We start from the raw sequence: 15,868 nt of genomic DNA on the forward strand, positions 1-15,868 counted from the left end.
AAAGGCTGATGCTGAGCAACAAGCAGCTGATGCTGAGGCCCAGTTGTCAGCCTGAATTGTGKGGGGGGGGAAATGCTTCCGGTCGGTGCTCCAGCCAGAAGCAATGGCAAGCATCCCGGCCTCGCCAGCTGGAGGAGGAGCGAGCGCTGGCAGGGCCCAGTGGCCAGCATGGCATTTCAAACACATCCAGGAGAAATGAGAGCRTCTCCCCTTTCAGTGCTCCACTCAAGCCCACCGTGGCGAGTAGCCCACGATGCTGTAAAGCCTCTTCTGCCCTGTGCTGTTATCACCTCCCGCATGGGAGGATCCTGCTGTTCCAGGTCACTCACAGCAGCCGTCTGTTGGCCTGCTCCAGCCAGCATGATGAGGGTAAGATGCACCTTGCAGCATCAGGATCGGGACCGGAGCTCAGCGCTCATCTTGCTCAGACATCCCTGCCATGGTGGGGGGTCTCCACCAGGGCACTGCCTTCAGCCAAGGGACTCCGTTGTGGAGGGGGAGACACAGCAATTCCCCAGGGTGTTTCAGCAGGCTCTGCACTTAGAGCAGCCACTGGCGGGATCTTGTCCAGCCCCAAGGCGAGCTGGCTGCAGCTGTCTCCCTTAGCGGGGCTGGGAGCCCGGCTGCCTTCCCCCAGCTGCTCTCCCTGCCAAGGTATGAAATAGCTCGTGTGCCCCAGGCACTGGCAGGGCACTCGCCATGGTTTTGTGAAGGGTTTTGTGCTGGGTCCACACGCTCCCTATAGAGCAAATCACCTCTGGTAGTGGCCGCATTGGACCCTTAGRAAGATTTAACAGAAGGTTTAAAAGAAAACACATCCCACCTCTCCTCTGAGCGTCCTGCCACTGTGACCAGCCCAGTGGAGACCAGCTGCCCAAAACTCACAGAATCCGACTTCTCCAGTCTAGTGAGTAGCTCAAGGGACCTTGTAGCAGCAGCAAGGCTTTGCAAAATTGGAGGCAACCTCAAGGACATGTAAGAAATACGACTGGCAGGGCYGGATCCTGCATTGCCTGACTGCGTCTGGACAGGCTGAAAAGTTCGGGTTGAAGGAAGGGGATAAAGGAAGGCCGGGCCCCAAGGTAATTGCACAGGCCGGCTCTGCAAAAAAAAATGAATGCATCTGCCTGGTTTAGGTTATTTATTAAGGCCAAGCAGAGCTAGGGCTAATCAAAAGGCCATCCAAGCCTGGCTTTTGGGAAATCCTGCTGCAAGCCCACAGAGAGATCACCTGCATTTTGGGAAGTCCCAGAGCCCATTAACAGCAGGAGCTTGTAAGTGTCTCCCCGGGAAGCAGCAGCACGGTGGACCTTTGCTCTGGCCTTGTGCAGCCACTCTTCTGCTCTTAAACTCTCCCACACCAGGACATTCGGGGATTTTGGGGGAGTATGGTGGTGTGGGGGGTTTCTTTTTTTGGTTTGGTTTGGTTTGTTTTTGTTTTTTGTTTGGGTCTTTTGTTTGGTTTTTTGGGGCTTTTTTTTTTCTTTTTGACTTGTATAAAGAGAGGGGCCAACTCTGACCTCAGCGTGAAGCCAGAGCCTATTTTCCATAGGTAAAACGGACGTAACAGCATTTGGGAAAAGGCTCACAGGCCAAATGTCTATAGCAGCTTGCCCTCCACAGGGAGGGCTTTGTATCTTGCAAAGCCAGGGGGATTTCATCTCGGAAATTTCATTTTGGACCTGCTGCATGAACACACATAACAAAAACAGATGGAGAATGTCTTGCCTGCGGTTTTATGGGGACCATATCCGACAGCATGAAGTTGGCCAGGAGTCCAGGAAGGGGAGAAGGGAATGGGGCAGGAGCTCACTTCTCTGCCTGCGGCTGTTTGCTCCCAAGGAAGCGCCTGCCTCCAGAGCATACATATCCATGTAGCCTCCTTTACATTGATTCGGCACAATTTGGAAAACACTCACTGCTGCTAGTGGAAAATTCTCCCCGCAGCTTTCTACCCAGCTGCTCTTATTATTAGAAAATTCCTTTCATCTCCATGCGACTATTTTCTTTATTGCAGTGTTACCCAGGAGGCAGGTTGTCCAGAGGGGTGCAGGGAGGCCTCACTGAATAACGTCTTCTTGGGAGCCAAAGGACTAACCATATCTGTCTGCTCACGACAGCTGAGATTCCCCCAAGCTAATATATTCAGCCTTGCCAGGTAAATGTGTTACCGACCCTATCAGAAGGGACCGTGCTGTGCTCAGTGTTCAACAACCCACCCTAGATCTTTGGGTTTCCAAGTCCTGGGGCACTGCATTGGTTTCCAGGCTTGGCTTTCTCTCTGGAGGACTGACTTACTCATCACAGCAAGGGAAGGCTCAGCACTCACTGCCTAGAATCCCAGGCTGGTAACATACATGCTGAATGTTTCATCTTCCTCCCCCCCCCCCCAAAGGTATCCAGCCTTGATCTGAGGACAGCAAAAGATGGAGAAACCTCTCCTTCCCAGGGGAGCAACCACACTCATGGTTTAAAAATGCACCTAAGTGAATCTATCTGGCTTTGGCATCCAGCCATTGATCCTTCTTATGCCTTTCTCTGTAAAAATCAAAGGTCTCTTTAACACCTAATATCTTCTTCTCTGAAGGTACTTATATGTTGCAATCAAATGCCATCTCAGTGCTCCCTTGCGATAACCCTCCAGGTTATCCTGCCACCCACAGCTTGTATCCTCAACATACTTTTGGGGCATCCTTGCAGCCTCTCTGAGCCATCAGTTCTTGTTTCTTCATATGGCACCTGGGAAGAGGGGTAGGAAACCACTTTCTCTTGGGGCTGGGCTCTCTTCTGAGACCAGAAAACAGCATCTGATGTCCAGAAGACATGAGAAATTCTCACCCGATGAATCGAGGTGTCAAACAGCAGACTGAGGTCTCCCGCTGCTCTCAAAACAGCCGCTAGCAGGAAGGTAGGGGCACAGTTAGGAGTCAGATCTGTTTTTCTTCTCCTTCCCTGCCTGCTACTCAAGGTAGGATGGGGAGGAATAAGACCTATACAACTGCTCAAAAAAGGCAGAGTAGAAACTACCTGCACATAAGTCACAGTTGTCATTAGAGCAGCATCTTTCATTGCCACATCTCTCATGGTATGTCCAAAGAGCTAATCCTAGGTGATTACAATGGACAATGTCATTTAAATCAATTGCTGCAATATTCAAAAACATCTAGCCTCTCTTTCCTTCATTGCAACTTCCACACAGAACCCCATAATTTATTAATCCTAGGCTGTATTTAAACATCTGCTCTAGTGCCATTTGAGTTTGGCAGAGCATTAGCTTTAAAAATTTATGAAACGTAGTGCAGGTGGCAAAATCTGAAACTAAGGACTATAATCACAGCAAAGAAAGGCTAGTAGCAGTCCTCAATGGGCCAAGCTCTTCTGAGGCTACATATAGCTAAAGCAGAGTGATGCAAGCAAAGCCTCTGGGAATCTAATGACTTTCAGGTGTGCAAATCGCCCATTTCCCCATATCTGAACAGAGCTGGGTTACAGGCTGGAGCGGTCTTCACATCCTCTCTGTACTTGGGAACACTGCTTTGGTGAGGGCTTAAATAAGTGGGGAAAGGCCCTTCTGCTTGCTTGTCCTCCCATATTTGTTGCTTTGTGATTGCTGCAGGAAATATCTTCTATCAAGGTGGGTTATTCAGGTGAACAATCTCCCTACCAACCCTGAGCCTGGGAAAAGCCTGTGAAGGAGGCTTTTAACTTTTTCTCTACCAAAATGGGACTCCTGGGATTTTTAATTAAATACTCCATCCCAGCTGYGCTATCTGCTTTAGTACCACGCCACCCTTTCTTTCCAAGAGTGAGTCTACCCAGTAAAAAAATAAAAATTGAAGCCTACATAAGCGTTTTCTTATCTCATCCTCCTCAGCTTAATGGTATCTCCCCACTTGGTGTGGGTTTAGTTCAAGACAGCAAGCGAAACCCACTCCCCTTCATTTCTGATATGCTGTGACCACTTCAGAGGCACTATCAGTAGAGATGCCTAGCCCAGTTCAGCAAATTTCACTGAGTTTCCAGGAGAAAACAGTACTCTTCCTGCTGAGAAGAGCCTCAGCAGTGGGAAAAGTCCTGAGCTTTATCTCCCTTAGGGGAGCAGTAGGCAGAGATGTTTTCTTCCTCTTGCCTCCTACCTGCCCTATTGAAACAGAAGGTGAGGATGTAGTTGCTTGCCACCTCCTAGGGTACCGGAGYGCTGGAGATAACCTCGATGTGTCTTCTGCCCCGACCCTGGTCTTCCTTTCTGTAGCTTAGACAAGTCTAATTCCTCTTTCTTAYTTAGTTTAAATTTCCAGCTCTCTAACCAATTTTGCTATCTATTAAAATACTAAATAAGCACCAAACCTATGTCCAGGCCTTACAGGACCTTTTTCATTTTGACAGCAAGTTACTGATAACCATTGTCCGACTATGCAATATTTTCACCTAGGCCATCCATCCCAACCCATCAGAGCAATAGGAATAAGTGATGGCACCAAGAAGATAACAGGGTGATTAAAAAAAAACACCCAACATGGTTTTGTCAAGAAGAGATCACATCAGGCTTCTCAGATTGCCCTCTTTGACAAGGTAACTGGCCACATGGATGACGAAGAACTGGTGAATGTGATCTGCTCTGACTATAGAAAGGCTCTATGCCTGCTCTCACATGATGTTTTCTGAAGCAAATAGGGCAATTTGGTCTCGATATGGTTTCCATAATGCAGTATGGCTCCTTGAAATTTTCTCCCRGACAACAGTTTCTGAGGAGCCACAATGGAAGGAGGTCTCACCAGGACATGTCCTGGACCCACTTCTCATCACCATTCTCTTTGTAATTTGTGGTATAAAATGGCAAATGCATTTGTAAGGTCCATTGAAACCAAATGCTGGGAACAGTGAGAGCTCCAGCAGATGAGCCAAGAACCGAAAACAGTCTTCACTGCCTGGARAGAAAGGCCAAGGCTGTTCTGCTGTAAAGTCTGCCAGGAGAAAGCCAGTTCTTTAGGGATTTGAACAAATTTGAACAATGCAACAATAGACTTCATTGCAAAACGGCAACAGTCAGTCTGGGAGGCATTTAGCGGTGGTGTTAACATGCAATGCCATTACTCTACAGCTCCAGATTGTCTCATTAGGAGCCATGCATAACGCAGCCGTAGGAAGTGAAGTGCTGATTTGGGACAAGCTCTTCCTCCTCGTGTCATTAGCTCGGTTTGAACATGTGAAGAAGCAGCCTTGCTCCAGCAGGCTTCGTGCCAGATGTGATTTGACCTACCCTAATGTGGCCAGCGTATAGTCAGCATGAAACTTAAGCCAGAGGAAACGCTACATCGCACGCTCCACCCAGCTAATTCACCGGAAATGTGGCCATGCGCTTGGGTCTGACCCGGCTCAAACTCCTACTGTATGGCCATGTGGATGTGCATGAATCCTAGCTGGACAAACATGAAACAGAGCTCTCCTGTTTGATAATGTCCCATTTTGTCCCCTGTCCTTCAAGAGTATTTTTAACGTGGGAGAGCAAGGAAAGAACAGAAAGAGGTTTGGCAACATGACTTAAGAGGAGAGGTTAGCCTGTTGTCCCAAATCTGGATTCTGTTACCTGGTGTGCAAGTACTCAATAGACACACAGGGTCGAGATATTTATTTATTTCATTTCTGTGCAGAGATGCAACAAGCCTAGAGACAAAACAATGGTGGAGTCATGGTAAGAACCTCCTAATGCAGAGGACGTTGTTTTAAAAAGAAGGATCCACTGGTTTCTCCACCTGCTTGAGCAACAATGGTGAGAAACCTTGTCCCTGTGCCACGAAAAGGAATTGCAGGGGCACCAGCAAACTCATTGCTCCAGTGATGAGCAGATTATCCCAAGGACACACAGACTTTCTTCAGCTGGAGAACTGCAAGGACAGGTTAGATACAGAGATAATCTTGTATATTCAGACCCAACTTGAGTGGGAGGGAGAGGACTAAATGTTTTCATGAGACTTTCCCAGTCTGTGTGTCCATGTGCTGGGGCTCTGCAGAAACAATCCAGCTGAGAAAGCAAAATCCTACCTCTGTATGCATTTGAGCACAGTTAACATTCAAAGCCATTATTGTAATGTTACCAGCATGCCAGCGAGGGAAGCTAACTTTGCTGCGGCCAGGCTGGCCAAAAAAAAAAATAATTAAAAAAAAATAAAAATCAGTGAATACTGGTTGGGAAAAAAAGAAAACTTGTCGTCCTTTTTTCTAGGTAGCAAGCACCAGTAGCTGGCTGGGGCCAAGGGCATTCTGCTGCTGCTTTGCAAAATCCTGGTGTTCCCAAGCATTTGGGGCCTCCGTTTCACTGCATTTCAGGGTATTCCTGCAGAGCTCTGCACCACACCACAAGCACAAGCAGAGATTTGCATTAAGTAGCTCATGATGAGCCACTACACCGCCTTCGCCCACTGCTGCTCCTGGTCTTTGCCAAAATCCTGCTAGCACTGACTGTTCAGCATAAACAGGTATTTCTTTAAATAACTGCCTTGCAAGCCCRTTGCATGTCAGGCAGCCTTCATTAGTCTCCTCTGGAGAACAGTAATAAATCCATGGGATAGATGAGGCAGTGGGTTTCAAAGGGGGTTTTCCAGCCCACACTGTGAGCAGGCGTCCCCTGAACCACCCCAAGAGAACTTATAAATCACAGAATATTTTGGTACCTAGGTACCCCAATACAAAACCATGGGCGCTCCTGTGGCCATCAGGTACCTCCTGCTGAGGTCGGTTTGATGGAGTGACAGGAATCTTCGCTGGTTAATTGTCAAAGTGCCATGTTCAAATGAGGGCAAACTCACCTTTCAAAATCATCTTCCCCTACCTGCGCCTACAGTAAAACTGTATTGCTGAATCTGTGATATTGCAAGCATTCCCATAGCAACGGCCAGCAAGGTTGCAAAAGGAGAATTATGACTTTGTTCCCCGGTCTGGCACAAGAAGAAGCCCAAGCTTTATGGGATTAGGCAGATCCCAGCTCAAACATCCAGGGTAACCCTGAAGAGAATAATGAATAGTAATAGCAGAATAAATGGCTTTTGATATAAGGCATTGTCCAAACAGTGCTAACAACCTACCTTGTTTAAACACAGTAGATCCTGACATGGTTTCTATGATAAGTTTGGATGCATTTTATTTTTTCAAGCTCACAGTTGGTCAAATGGCATGTCCATCTAAAACAGTATTTGGCACAATTTTCCTCAAAACAATTCCTGACCATACTCGAGAAGATTGCCCTAATACCTGCATTTAGGTAATCTCAGCCAAAATGTTTTATTCATCCTGTGTGCTCCRACATAAGGACAATTTTAGCCAAAACAAGTGGGCAACAAGTTGAACATGAGCCAGCAATGTGTCCTTGTGGCCAAGAAGGCTGACAGTATCCTGGGCTGCATTAAGCAGAGTATTGCCAGAAGGTCAAGGGCAGTGATCCTGCCCCTCTGCTCAGCCCTGGTGAGGCCTTATCTTGAGTGCTGTGTGCAGTGCTGGGCTCACCAGTGCCATAGAGACATGGAGCTACTGGAGGGAGTCCAGTGTAGGGCTACAAAGAAGATTAGGGGGCTGGAGCATCTCTCATATGAGGAACAACTGTGAGAGCTGGGCCTCTTCAACCTGGAGAAGAGAAAACTGAGAGGGGATCTTATCAGTGTGTATAAGTATCTGAAGGGAGGTGTAAAGAGGATGGAGCCTCTTGTCAGTGATGCCCAGTGACAGGACAAGAGGCAATGGGTACAAACTGAAACACAGGAAGGCCRCTCTGAACATAAGGAAAAACTTCTTGTTACAGAGCGTTGGACCAGCTTGCCTGGAGAGGCTATGGAGCTATTCAAACACCATCTGGACATGGTCCCGGGTGACCCTGCTTGAGCAGAGGGGTTTGACCAGATGATCTCCAGAGGTCCCTTCCCAGCTCCACCCAACTGAAACTGCAGGAGTGCTCTGAGTATCTAACGAGGATCCTGTGGTTAACAGCTACTTCTGCAGCAAGAACAGCAGCCAGGACACTGCCTGCCATCTGCATCTGGAAAGCAGGTTTTGGCCAAGATCGATGTCCATAATGGCACTGCCATTTCCCTGGCTGTTTGAGAAAGACACACTTTCACCATATGAAGATTTCTCAGCCTACTGCCAGCCCATGAGTTGCAGYGTGGACCAACCCTTTTCCCCTGGAACTTTACACAGCTTAACACAAATCCATCAGCCCCACAGAAAAGTCCTTTCAGCACAGCTGCACCATGCTAGTATTCCGCAAACTCCTCCTGATGGTTCCTCCAGAATTTATTTAAGCCACTGTTAAATTTCCTCGGGTTGTTTTCCATGCACTGAGTGTGGGCTTCTTCAAAACTCAGCCTATCTCCTGATGAAGAGGAGGCCTGGGAGCAAGCAGGCTGCCAGGTTCTGCTGCTTACAACTTGCCACCCTTGCCAAGGTGCTCGGTGATGTTCACTGCTCAGCGCTGTCATGGGGGACAGATTCAGGCCAGGAAAAAAAATGGAAAAAGTAGGGACCAGAGAGCACAGGGCAAGCAGAGCCCTGATTTTAGGTCAGGATGGTAGGGACAGATGCTGGAAAGAAAGTTAAAGGGATCTATGTCCCACCTGTGAAATGCTGGACATGGTATCCCTGCAGCACGAGATTTGGAGCCCCGTGCTGAAAACTGATGTCTTCCAGTGAACCCACCAGGAAGACTGAGAACAGGAACTGAACTGGAAATCCAGGCTGCTGGGCTACCACCTCCCTCCTGTGTCTGCCTAGAGTCCCCAGCTCTGCCCAGTGCATCCAAAAGCAGCATGGCAAGTATTGCATGTCTGAGCTTTTTAGTGATGTTTGCATTTTCCTCTTCCCTTTCTGCAGACATCCACATGTGTGTTGAAGACCACGCGTGAACCTGACTGGCAAGACACCAAAACGTATGTGTGAGCTACCAGAAATTTGGGGTTCTCTAGCCAGATCTGCCCATCTGTTCTGTCCCAGCAGGATCTGAACATACTTGTAACTTCCTCCTGCTTTGGGGGCTACAGGACAGACCTCCTGCGCTGCAGCTCCTCGCTCATATTCTTCCTTTTCTCTTGCTGCTTTTCTCACTAGCCAYTCTGATAACAGCTCCTTCCCATCAGTTTTAGCTTTTTTTCCCACTCCTGCTCGACTTGTACTGTTTCAGACTCTGCTCTTCCCCTTGCCTCCCTTCTCTGTTGCCATTGCCCATTCTCAGCACCTGCCCCTGGAGGTTTTTCTCCTGTGGCAAGCACCCATGGAAACAGCACTTTAGGCCACAGCGTTCCTTTGTGCAGACCCAAGTCTCTCAGCAGTGACCGATTTACTTCCCATGGGAAGCATATATCATCCTCAGACAAAAATCTCACGTGCACTCTGCAATATCCATCYTGCCTCTCTTAGCATTTGTTGATTTAAGCCAGACCTGTAGGGATTTGATTTCTGTGCAAAATGCATGGATTTAGCCACACGGCTGATGTTAATGCTAATAGGATTTGTACAGCTAAACTCCAAGGCCCACAGTAAAATTAAAGCCCTATTGTTGTCTTAACTCTTTTGCAGCTCTCCAGGTATCTGACATGTAGSCATCAAAGCAGCTCATAGGATGGTCGTTCAGCCACTTCACAGCATTCCTATCCTCTTCAAAATGCAGGATGATGAAGCAGAATCCATCCATGTGGCCCAAGGAATTAAACAGAGGTTAATGCATTAGGTATGTACAGATATTTGCCTTCTGCCATTCAAAAGCTCTCATTGCAATGAGGCTTTCTGAGCTTTTTCCTGTCCCTTCATCAAAAGCCCTGGTAGATGTTGCTCCTTTCACTACTCTGCTCAAGTTATAGCCTACCCTTAAGCTACTGAAGACAAAGTAAAAACCATCTCTAAGTAGAACCTATCAGTGATCTGTGGAGCCCCAAAGCTGCAACAGCAAATGCAAAACTTTCTCTGGAAGGAAAGTGCTGCCCTATTCCCAATGCCTCGTTGTAAAACAGCAGCCATCAATGCATGTTTGCTCCCATGCTCCTTCAGCATGTGATGGAAAGCATGGATGCCGCAACGCTGGCTATTTATGTGCTTTGGAGAAGCTGTCTGGGAGGCTTGCTCTGATGCAGCAGGGGTGAGTGGGAAAACCGTCAGGAGCCTTTGACTGGCCTTGTGCCCCCCAGGATCCCCACTCCATGCCCCCTAGGATCCCAGCTCCGTGCCCCCTGTGTTCGCAGCCTTACACCCCCTGGAATCCTGGCCCCATGCCCCTGAGATCCCCACCCTTGCCTCCTGGGATCCCAGCCTCACATCCCCCAGAATCCCCACCCTATGTCCCTGGGATCCCAGCCCTGTACCCCCCAGGATCCTGGCCCCATAACCCTGGAATCCCTGCCTCACATCCCCTGGGATCCCAGCTCAGTGCCCCCAGCATCCTCACCCCGCCTCCCTGGGATCCCTGACCTGTACCTCCCAAGATTCCCTACCCCCAGGATCTCATCCCCCTGCCCCTCAGGTTCCTCAGCCTGTGCCCCCCGGATCCCAGCCACCTGCAACGGACCAAGGGGCTGGGGAGCCCCTTCCAAGGGGAAGGGGGACTGGAAGGAGTAGCTTTACCCTTTGTAAAGCTCTTTTTTTTTTTCAATTACTAGGTCAGAAATTATTTTATTTAGAGTTTATATATATATATATACACACACACATATATATAWAATACATATTATATATTATACATGTACATATAAGAGTAGCATACTTAAAACATACATATAGCTTGCCAGCTCAGCTCAGAGAGCTCAGATCTTCTTCCAGTGAAGCTGGACACATCCATATACAAAGACCTATCTTCTGCAATTAAGATTTAATTCAAGGAATTCAGCAGGCGATACACAAGACTAGGCTCCAGCTCAGTCCAGGCGTTGTGCTGGTTTCATGATGCTAGCAGCAGGGAAAAAGAAAAAAAAAATCAGTAATACAGTGAATACAGTGTATCCATAAAATCAGCATACGTGCCTGAATATGTTGAGTGAATGTATCACATTTTCAAAGTCAAAGAGCACTTCAGAGTTGCTCCCCCAGTATTTAGACTGCACATGCTTCATTTACATTGTATTTTCATTCTGTGGTGCATTATTTAAGAAAAAAAAAAAAAACAATAGACATGTCCTGCAAAAGGAAGGATCTGTTTGTCATGCTCCTTCTTTTTTACACATAAAAATATTTCAAAATTTATTTTTAACTCTTTGTTCTGTGATTTCTATTTGTTTAAAAGAAATGTGAGGAAAGCAAGTTTTTCTAGCTCTTCCTGGACTTTTCTAAGGACATCTTGTGAATGGATTTGTCTTAGATGAGCTGCGAGAAAGACTTCTCTTTGCAGAACTGTGCAAAGAAGTAAGTTCTGTATATGTTAATTTAAACACTTGAAGGAGTTTTAAAATAAAGAAATAGCTTGTGCTTCCCATTTCAAGGCACTCTGGCAGCAAACCCCCTTTTCCAATAGAAAAAAATCTCAGATATTCTTTATAGACTACATAGATACAAATCAGGAGCACGTAGCTCGTTTTGCCTTGATTTGCCATTTTTTGCCTGTGTCAGTGCCACAGGCATCGGAGCGCTCACTTCTGGATTCGTCCGTCTGGCCTGTCCCCRACAGAGCATTTATCTCGGGAGTGCCATGCAGCTGCCCAAATTAAACCAGTATGTTCCAGCCTCAACACGATGGGAGGTTTGGGTAGCTATTTTTTTTAACATCTTCTCTGCACATGCCTAAAGCATGCTGCGGAGTGAGGAACCAAAAGCCTGAAGAGTTAATCTGTGAGATAAATGGATTTTGTGCGTGCACAGCAGCTGAAAATACAGCAAAAGGTGTCCGCTGCGAAAATAAACCGGGCTTAAGTGAACGCGCCACTGTTCCTCATGCGAACATCACAGCTTCAAACCCCATCGAATCTGCTTTTTTTTTTCAAGCTTGAACAAACACGCCCAGTTTTAGTTTTTTAATGCCGCTGCTTTTTTATTCTCTGCATATACTCTGAAAAAGCTGCACCAGATAAGCTCAGACTTTGGAGAAAAACTTACTTTGGGGCTGGCACCAGCCAAGAAATACTCATCTCTGGTGAACTTTGTGTTCAGTTATGGGCAAACAACTAACCCCGGGGGACGCAGAGCAGGACGGAAATGAGGACCCACTTCGAACTCCCAGAGGAGCTCCTAATTCCATCTGCAGCTGAATCACGTGCTTCCTCCGCCTCTGCAAAAAYTGGCCACCTCTCCCCACTTTTCTGCAAAGCTTTAACAGTACATGACCCCACAAACAAGATTTCATTAGTTTCCCTGTAGTCACTGCAGACGCCACTGTGAAGCATCATCATAAATAATTTGTGGCAACCAAGAAAATAAATGAGCAAAGTCCATTTTGAGAAGCGCTGTCTCCTTTGGGGGCGCAGTTGTGAACACACTGACAGGTTCGTTCCCACCGGCTCATCCAAGCAGACCATAGCCTCTGAGCTACTACCTCAAGCCCGGCAACACACCGGGGGGGGCAATGAAGCCCACAAAAGCCCCCTCCTTCAGCACCGCCATTTGCACATGATTGCGCAACTACTGTTGGCTTTCCCATCGTGTCTTTCCTGGGACATGTGTTTGGCGTTCCTCCTTCTGCAGCCCTCACTGCTTTCGTGCATCACACTTCATAAAACAGCGGCTACCTAGGGAACGCAAAGCAGAGCCTGTTATTTGTCCTGTGCACACAGATTTTTCACTAGCGTTCCTGTGACTCAGCTCAGAAGGCAGAGTCCTCAGCTTTAATCCTTATTTTGCAATACACCTAAGCACGYACCTGCATTTGCTTCATTCCCCAATAGCCCATAGGTGCGTTTTAAACTTTTGCTCTAGCTGTCTTCTGCTTTCATTCAATCCGGGGTTCATCTGCTGGCTRTGCTGGTCACCAGCCAGCTCGTCTCCAGCAAGTCCCTTCAGTTCACAGTTCCTTTGTTTTTCTTCCATCAATAAATTTTGCTATCAGTGCTTATATATGCCCCACTAAAGTGCCTTGTGGTAATCGGCACAGTCAGCAATATCTCCTAACAACACCTTTTCTTTTGCAGCACATGGACGTGAGCTGGGCTGAGCGGCTCTGCTACTSCTGCCTGCTACAGGTTAGCATCTGATATCAGCTATAGCAGTTTTTTTTAAGCTAAAAAACGAAAAAAATAAGCTCTCGTAACAGTGAAGATGCTAGAAACCTGCAGATGACAACCAAAGACCSCAATGTAGTGCTTTTTATTGGTATTTTTGTGGATAGGCAATGAGATATTGCATACGGCACCTCTGTGCTGGCTGTCAGCTCCCTCTCATGCAGCCTGGATCCCTACCAACTTCTTCCATTGGGAACAGGAAAATATTTCACTCCAACAAGAAGKAGGAAACATTTAAATAGAAATAGACATTTAAATAGATGTTTAAATAGAAATCTTGGTGAGAACTGCCTATGAAACCGCAGTTGGTATTCTGCATACCTAAATACTGATAACCAGTTTACTTTTTGGGGGTAACACAATTCCAAGTCAGTTAATAGAGCTCCACCAGGGATTAATCTGGCATTTAATACTTACTGGGTTATCCTCAGATAGGGATGGGGTGGGGGAGGAGCATTGAAAACCAGCACTGGTACAGGTTGCCCAGAGAGGCTGTGGAGTCTCCTTCCCTGGAGATATTCAAAGTCTGCCTGGATGCAACCCTGTCTAATATGCTCTAGGTGACCCTGCTTGAGTAGGGCGGTTGGACTAGATGATCTCCAGAGGTCCCTTCCAACCTATTCTGTGATTCTGTGAAAAAGTGAAAAAGCCATTGAGAAGCCAGCAGTCAGCGCAGTGCCAGGATCTTTTATGCTCAGGTGTGAAGCAGGTGAGAGAGAGCCCAGATCATTTGGATTTGGGGATGTTTCCTAGCTTAGTGTGGGCTCGGTTGAGGAGATGCCCAGAAAAGGTGGAACAGGCATGGAGAGGGAGATGGCTGAAGGAAACTGGTTAGTGCAAAAAAACAACCTGAGCAGCTTGCTCTCATTTTGGAGGTAAAGAAGATGGATTACAAGAGAAAATAAAGGGCAGCTGTAATGCACGTAAACCTGCACCATTTCTTTGGAGGGAGGCTGTATGTGGTGAAGCGAGTACCTTAGGCTGGAAAAGCTGTGCTTCACATTGTCATTTGCCAAAGGAGAAGAGGTTGATTATTCATAGTAAATGAAACTGAAACTTTTTCACAGGTTGGTCTGGAATATAGTGTTTTTAAGCTCTTAGCATGAGGCTGCCTTCCTAGAGACTGTGAACAGCTTAAGGCATGAATAGCATGGCCCTGTATCATACTGGAAGCTGAAGAACATGCTGCTTGGTCTTTTTCTAGGTTTAAAGAGAAGACCTCGGGAAGAGATGATCTCCGAGTGGTGTCCAGTTGGGTCCGATGCTTGCCCAGGGGGCGAGAGGCTGCAAGGTGCCGCCCCTTGCCTTCACATTTAAGCTTCACCACTCAACTTAAGCACTAACGCTGTCAAAGCACTGGCCTTCTAAACGCTGGAAAGCTGAAGGCGTATTGCTGATTTGATAGTGCCTGGATTTCCAAAGTTGTTCGAACACATCTGATGACTGCACTTTGTGTAACACCAAAATTGAAGTAGCTCTGGTGTTCAGCAGGACTGGAGTCACCCTCCTGTTGGTTGGTGCTCACAGCTGAGGGAAGGACCACATTAAAATGGACCATTTGGCAGCAGCAGAGCCAGAGCTGCCTCTGCTTTTCAGGCAGGGAACTGCAGCTCTCATCCATCAAAGAAAGACTACCCTCCACTGCCCTGCAGCCGCTCTTCTTGACTGATGCTCAGTGTAGTTGAATGGAGCCTTTGAAAAGTCATTTCCCATCCGGGGGAGATATTTCCGCATTGCGGCTCCCAGGGCACGTGGGGAAGCAAGACAGCAGCTGACCACCTTGGTGGTGCCTCCTATCTCCCTCCCTGAATGTAAGAACGGTGAGGTGATTGTTGAGCCCTGTGGCAGAGCGGCTGTGAGCCAAAGTGGCCTCGTGTTGCTGCCAGAGACCTGCTTATGTACAGTCCTGCATGGGGCTGCATTTTTTTACCCTACTGAGTGCTAGGATGCATCCCTGTCTTTACACATCCTATGTTCTGCTGGCTGTGTAACACATTGGCTGCCTTCTCATTAGATAAAGATCTGATGGTGCTTTCCTACCCTTGTGTGAATGGTTTCTCACCCAAATGCTGCCTGTACAGCTAGGAAAGCCTGCTGCTCAGTCCTGTCTCAGTGTCTCCATGTGTCTGGATTCTCCCTTTCGCCCCATCAACCAAGCACAGCGCTTGGGTATTGCAATGACCGGGGCAGTGGCTGGTCTTGGTCTTGTCTGCAAGGTCTCCTGGAAGAAGACAGAGGAAGTGTTTCAGCCTCCCAGCTTTCCTGGAGCTTTGCTGCATTTCAAGTCCCTAGTGTTGTAACTCTTTGTGTTTATTAAACCACGTTCTTGAGGAGAACATTGAGGAGAACTACAGCCACTCTCCCACTTGGGAAGCAGAAGGAATCCCTGCAGCATCCCAGGCCTGTTGGCACATCCCTTGCTGTGCCGTATCCCAGGCCTACTGCCACACTGCTCGCTGCGCCACACCTGCACTCTCTTGCCTGGCACTCGCACATCACCTGTGTGTACCCTTTTTTTCTGCTCGCAACTTGAAACTTTTCCAGAGTTTGGATGCAGCCAAAAAGATGCAGCTCTGCTCTTTTTACAKAAATAAATAAATAAATAAAAACTGGCAACGAACCGGGGCGTTCGCGGGGCCACAGGCGCGTTTGCCGTCGGGCTGCCCGCGGTTGTGGATGGTGGCGGGGAG

The 15,868-nt window shown here is 47.6% G+C and overlaps 1 long non-coding RNA gene across 1 annotated transcript; it reads left to right on the forward strand.

Annotated features, from left to right (window-relative positions):
- The first annotated feature begins 1,418 nt into the window (after window positions 1-1,418).
- LOC146594548 (uncharacterized) lies at window positions 1,419-15,726 on the forward strand. The gene is made up of 4 exons (XR_014896154.1): window positions 1,419-2,158; window positions 8,860-8,915; window positions 9,562-9,712; window positions 14,383-15,726. It is a non-coding gene; the product is annotated as an uncharacterized LOC146594548 (long non-coding RNA).
- The last annotated feature ends 142 nt before the right edge of the window (window positions 15,727-15,868 follow it).

Source organism: Rhea americana, unplaced genomic scaffold, assembly GCF_003343005.1.
Source record: "Rhea americana isolate MKP2758 unplaced genomic scaffold, rheAme1 scaffold_257, whole genome shotgun sequence".
Classification (NCBI taxonomy): Eukaryota; Metazoa; Chordata; class Aves; order Rheiformes; family Rheidae; genus Rhea; species Rhea americana.